The 6,000-nt window shown below is 55.2% G+C and overlaps 1 long non-coding RNA gene across 1 annotated transcript; it reads left to right on the forward strand.

Moving 5' to 3' along the window:
• Nucleotides 1–2,843: 2,843 nt before the first annotated feature.
• LOC117003998 lies at nt 2,844–5,676 on the forward strand. The gene is made up of 2 exons (XR_004419570.2): nt 2,844–3,073; nt 5,188–5,676. It is a non-coding gene; the product is annotated as an uncharacterized LOC117003998 (long non-coding RNA).
• The last annotated feature ends 324 nt before the right edge of the window (nt 5,677–6,000 follow it).

A 6,000-nucleotide genomic window follows, 5' to 3' on the forward strand; every position in this document is an offset into this window, starting at 1 on the left:
GGGGATAAATGTGAGATTATGCCTCGAAAAATCTCGCTTTGTTGGGGCTTTAAAAAATTATTTTCGAGTGGATTTTAAAATTAATTAAACCCTGCCTGCGTGGCTGCTCGGGGCGAGCCTCACCCCGGAGGCTGCGGGAGCGGCCGGATCCCGGCTGGAAAGTAATCAAAAAAGGGGAAAACGGCTAAAAAGGGGCAAAAAGCGGGAGGGATGTGGCGAAAGAGGGGGGTCGGGTCGATGGGAGCGGGGGTGGAGATGGGACCGCCGCCCCGGGGTCGGGGTGCGGATCCGGGTGCGGGTCCTACCTCGGCGCGGTCAGGCCGCCTGGTCGCGGGGCATGGCGGCGGTGCGGGGCTGGGGCGGGGGGTGCCGGCTCGCCGCCCTGCCCGCCGCCCGGCTCCTCCGCTGCTCCGCTCCGCTCCTCAGGGGCAGCAGCGCGGGAGCGACGCGGTGGCGGCCGCGCCATGGAGCGGCGGGGCCCCGCCGAGCTGCAGCATCGCCTCCACACCGCCCCCCCCCCTCCCCCCCGCTCTTTTCCCGGGCCGGCCCCGCGCGCGCGGCTCGGCGGCGCTTAAGGGAAGAGGAGGGAGGGGGAAAAAAAAAAAAAAAAGAGAAAAAAAAAAAGAGAGAGGAATAAAAAAAAAAATTAGGGAGAAAAAAAATTATTAAAAAAAAAAAAAAGGGGAGCGCGAGCGCGGGGCGGGAGGGAGGGCGGGAAAAAACGGGGGAATGGGGGAGGGAAAAACGGCGGCGGCGGGGCTATGAAACACGCATTGTTCTCGGCGCGGCGGGGGCGGGCCCGCGGGCTCTCCGCGCCTTCTCATTGGCCAGCCGGGCTGTCACTCAGCGGTGGGTAAACAGGCGGCGGTTTCCAGGCTCCCCGCTCGCCCCGCCCCCGGCGCTCCCGCTGCTGTTTCCAGGCTGCCCCCGCGCTCCCGCCCGGAGCGGGCGGGCGGTTGGCGGGGAGCGGCCGCGGGTCCCCCCGCTCCGAGCGGGGCCGTGAGGGGGGAGCGCCCCGCGACCCCCTTTATTATCTGTGGGGGTTAAATCCTTCATCCCGCCCGGGCAGGCCTGAGGGGGAAGTGCCGCCGGGCCCTCTCCCACGGCCCCGCCGCGGACAAAGCGGCCTTTCAGGGCCTGGGGGGGAGCGGGGGAGGGTCCCCTGCCCTCCCTACGGGCCCCGCCTTCCCAAAAATTCAAAAATAGGGTGAAAAAGGAGGCTGGGGGAGGAGATACACACACACTCCCCCCACTCTGGGTTTTGAGAGGGGCGGCCCCCCCCAGCACTGCCCGCCGGCCACACCAACTTTTACTTTTCTTTCCTTTCTATTTTTAATTTATTTTTCCCTTTCCCCCCTTGTTTTTAATGTCTTTTTCCCTTCACGCAGCACAGAGCACTCCTCAGGGAGAAGTGGCGGGGGGACACCTCATCTCTGCCAAAACCCCCCCCGTTTCTTTACTTAATTAAACAAAAATCGGCTTTTATAGCGAAAAAAAGGGGAGGAGGGAAAAATCTAATTTAATCCAGCATAAATTAAAAGTAATAATAATAATAATAGAGCGTCCCCCCCCCTCACAACACTCCGGAGTTTCGAGGCGCCGACCGGGACATCGGCCAGAAAAGAGGAGAAACAGCCCCAAAAATCTGCTTATTTTTAAATGTTCCGAGCAAAATCGAGTTTGTCGAGAAGCTCTCACGCTGCTCAAGGCCCTGGTTTAACGCGAAAATAATAATAATAAATAATAATAATATATATTTATATTTTTATTTATATTTAACAGCGAAACTGCGTCACAGGCGAGGGCTCAAACCCCGCTGCCTCCAAGGGGAGGGCGCTTTTCCCAATCTCCTTTAGTAAACCAGAAAAAAACCGGGGGGATTGGGGGAGAGGGGGGAAAAAATATTAATGGTTTGATCGCTTTTATGTGGCTTTAAAAGCATATTTTATAAATGTTTAATGCCTTCACGCCCGGACCTCCCCGCCGCTGTCCCCGGGCCGGGGGGTTGGCATGTCATAAATCAGGGAAATGCTAATAAAAAATAGAAAAAGCAGGCTCGGGCGGGGCAGGGGGGGATGGCCCCCCCTTTTTGCAACTCCAGCCCTTCCTCCTCCTCCTCCTCCTCCTCCTCCTCCCCTTCCCCCGGCCGGGAGCCATCTTGTACAGCAGCTCCTGGCTGGGGCATCGCTGCTGCAAAAACCCTCCGAAAAAAAAAACAAAAAGGAAAAAAAAAAGTCCTTCTCATCTAAAACACGCGTTTTTCTAATTATTATTGTTATTGTTATTATTATTATTTTTTTTCCCCTCTCCGGCGCGGTCCTGTTTTCCCACCGTTTTCCACATGAAATCCCAGCCGCTTTCTTTTCTCCCCATTATTTCCCCCAATAATCCCCCCTCCCAAAAAACCCTGCACACACACACACACACACCGGAGAATTTGGGGGGGTGGCGGCCGCTCCCACATTTCCCACCCCGTGCAAAGCTTTGCCGCAAAAGGCGCTTTCTCCAAAAATACCAGTTTTTATTAAAAATAATACCGGGGTGGGGAAGGAAGGGAGGGGGGGTGGTTTGTCCCGCGAGCAGCCGCGCCGCGTTGTGCCCCCCCATTCCCATTCCCATTCCTATTCCCATTCCCGATCCCATTCCCATCCCGATCCCGGTGCCCCGGGCTCCCGGCAGGTTCCCACGGTGCCGCCCGCCCCCGGGCCGCCCCCCGCCCCCCCCGGGGTGGGGGCACCCCCGCCCGCCCTGCGCGCCCGGCTCCGCTCCCTCCTTCTCTCCCCTTGTGCTTTTCCCTTCATTTTCTTGTCTTTTCCCACCTCCCCCCCCCCCCCCTTTTTTTATTCTCCATTTTGTTTTGTTTTGGCGTATCTTCCTGTTCTTGTTTTGTTTTTCTTCTGCTTTTTTCCATTTCTTCCCTTGTCTCCCGTCGGACGAAGGCGAAATTCCCGCTGCCGCCCCCGTGCCGGTCCCGGCGGAGGCGGAGGGCAGCGGGCAGGAGGCAGCGGAGCGGTGCGGAGCTCGCAGCCCCCAGCCCCACTCCGGGCACTGCCCCCCCTTTCCCGGGATGCAGGTAGGATGGGGGGCGGGATCTGGGAGTGGGGGGAACTGGGGGAGGCTCTCTGGAGGTGTGGGAGGCAAAGCAAACCCATGGCCCTCATCCCCCCCAAAGCATCTCTCCCGTTTTGGGGGGCTGCCAAGGTGTGGGGGGTGGGGGACACTCACCCCTTCATTGCCAACCCAGCTTTCTTCTTTGCACCCACAGACTGGGCCCAGGCCCTGCTGGACCCTCATCCCCCTCTGCTAGGACCCCCCAAAATCCCCTTTTTTTTTCCCCACAATAAACCCCCCTGCTTCCCATCCTTAGCCTGTGCATCTTTTCCGCTCGCTGTTTTTAACGTGCTTACTACACGTTTTCAGGGTGTTTTTTTGAGCTATATTTAAAGCGTGCAGTCAGTGGCTGGATTTAGAAATCCAGGCATAAATCACATTCAAACGCGGACGGCGACAATCCCAACGCATCGGCAAAGCTTTGCCCTGATTTCATTCCTTCTGCCCCGTCTTAAAAGCAGAACCAAATCTGACAGCGGGGTCCCATCCGCCCCAAATAAAACCCCGTAGGGACAGAGGTGGGATTTGAAGGCAAGGGGGGCCCTGCTGGGGTTTATTCTGATGCATCCATGGTGATTTATTTATTTTGGATAATTCCAAAGCCTGGGGTCTCTCCCCACCCCAGCCCCTTGCCTGCACTGAAGGAGCTGCCATCCCTGGGGAGGGGGCTGTGGAGTGGGGGGTCCCAGTGAGGAGATCCCCAGGGAAACGGTTTGGGAACCGAGCGAAGAATTTCTGATTAATGACCAGAACAGCTTGGGATTTCGGTTTTCTCCATAAATCCTGGCTGATTATAACCCCTGTGCTCAGCCTGGCTTTACATGGAAGGGGGAGCCCAGGAAAGAACCCCCACCAGGGGCTGTGCCCAGAGCTTGGCAGCAGCTGGAGGCTGCAGCATCCTCACCATCCCAGCCAGAGCAGGCAAGAAGGGAGAGGGACCAGGGGATGCACAGGGCTGGTGCCCTCCTCCCACTCCACAGCAGTTCTGATCCCACACCTCTGGGGTTTGTAAAGCCAAATATGTCCCAAACAAGGCTGGTTTTGAGTCCAAATGCAGACTGATGGAGTTTTTTCCTTGCCTGGCACAGGTGAGTGTTTATGCACAATCCCACCCTGTTTTCCTGCTCTGACACCTGTGCATTCACTTCCACCTCAAATCCCAGGCTGGGATCCCCAATACCAGGACCTGCCCCATGTTGGGTGCCCTTTACTTTCCATAAGCAAACCTGTGGACTGGGCTTTTTTCACAGCTAGACTGACTCTTGGATACATCAGGCTGCATTTATTTTTTTTCCCTTTTACCCAATAATAAGCTTTTTTCATCTAAGATCAGGGGAAAAAAATAGGCAGGGAGGAGGGCTGACATGCACAGCCCATAGAGAGCTTTGAGAGGAGCACCAACCCCAAAGCTGTAATTACTGCCTGCGTTTTTTGGCTACGGATCAGCTGCTAAATTGGTTGTAAGGCACGGAAACGGCAGTTACACCTTTCAGCGGAAAAAATGTGGTTTAGTGGAGAAACGTGCATGGGAAACCTCCCCAAAACTGCAGTCCCCATACAACACCCCACTATTACAGGTTCTGCATTTGGGAGTTTAAAACAATCCTCCATCCAGGTGAGCTGAGCTCAGGATGACAAGACCTTGTGCATCAACAGAGTAAATTTGGGATTTTTCCCTTGATCTGTCAGTTAAATCAAAAATACCCTCCTGGATGCAGGACACGAGCGAGAGAGAGGCAGGAGTATGTGCTATTTTGAGGTTCAATATAAAATAGATACCCTTGGCTCCAGCAGTTCTCTGTAGCCCAGCCCACTGGAGCTGCAGGTACTTTCGTATGCATACAAAACATTCTAAAATGGAAAATATTCACAGCTGCTCTCGCTGTTTTGACAGGGGGGAAGGAATCGCGGGGCATGTTAAGGAGATATTAAAAGCTGTGGTTTGAAGCTCCTAAAGCATTTACTCAGCGGGAGAGCCAGAGAAAGAAGTTTAGAAGTTAACTGCATACTTGTGTGCCTTTGCTCTGTCCTTCTTAAAATTCACCTCTCCTATCTGCTTCTAATTTAAACAAGCAGAGCCCTCCAGGAACTGGAAAATCCAGATTTGCAGCATCTCCCAGGGAAAGACGATTTCCTACGTGCCCCCCCAGCGCGAGGGTCCTGCTGAAGGTTAAACTCGTGAGTGCCTTTGGTTTTGCACCAAGTTAATCTCCCCACAAAATAAAAGACTGGGGGAACGCTGGTGAAAACTGCACTGATGTTGCTGGCTGGTCCCCGGCTCGCTCCCATCCCTCTTACAGAGCCAGATGTGGATTTCACCACTTCTGCCAGCGCTGAATGCTCATCCCCACACCGTGCCCTGGCCTGCTTCAGCCTCCCTGCCTGAAAACAGGGTAAACCCATCCGCTTCCCCGGGGTACATTACGGTGGCTTAAAATTACCACTCACAGATGTATTTCCAAATCCCCTCATGAAAGCCACGAGAAGCACTGGGTGTTAGCAGAATAGATCCTTCACCTCTTAACAGCTGTTAATTGCCATTAAAACCAAACCTGCACAGCTTTATTGGAGCGGCATCCGAGTTTCCGTGTCGCATGCCGCGCGTTGCGAAGGCCGCGTCCGCCCTCGGTCGTGCTCTCCTGCACGTGCCGGCTGCCCTGGCGAGGTGTGGTGGATAAATCCTGTCTCACTGGTGCTTATCTTGCACTTTGGGGCCCTTTGGAGGATTTCCAGGTTTTTTCCTTCGCCGTCCTGTGGGTCGTTGCACCAGCTGCAAGAAGCTCAACACACCTTCCCTGGGCTCGCAGGAGGGAAGGGGATGGGGTGCAAGGCTTGTTCCCAAAAATACCCTGAGGAAGCAAGCAGGAGCCTGCCCTCGAGGAACTGGGT

This window comes from Catharus ustulatus, chromosome 16 (assembly GCF_009819885.2).
Source record: "Catharus ustulatus isolate bCatUst1 chromosome 16, bCatUst1.pri.v2, whole genome shotgun sequence".
NCBI classification, from domain to species: Eukaryota; Metazoa; Chordata; class Aves; order Passeriformes; family Turdidae; genus Catharus; species Catharus ustulatus.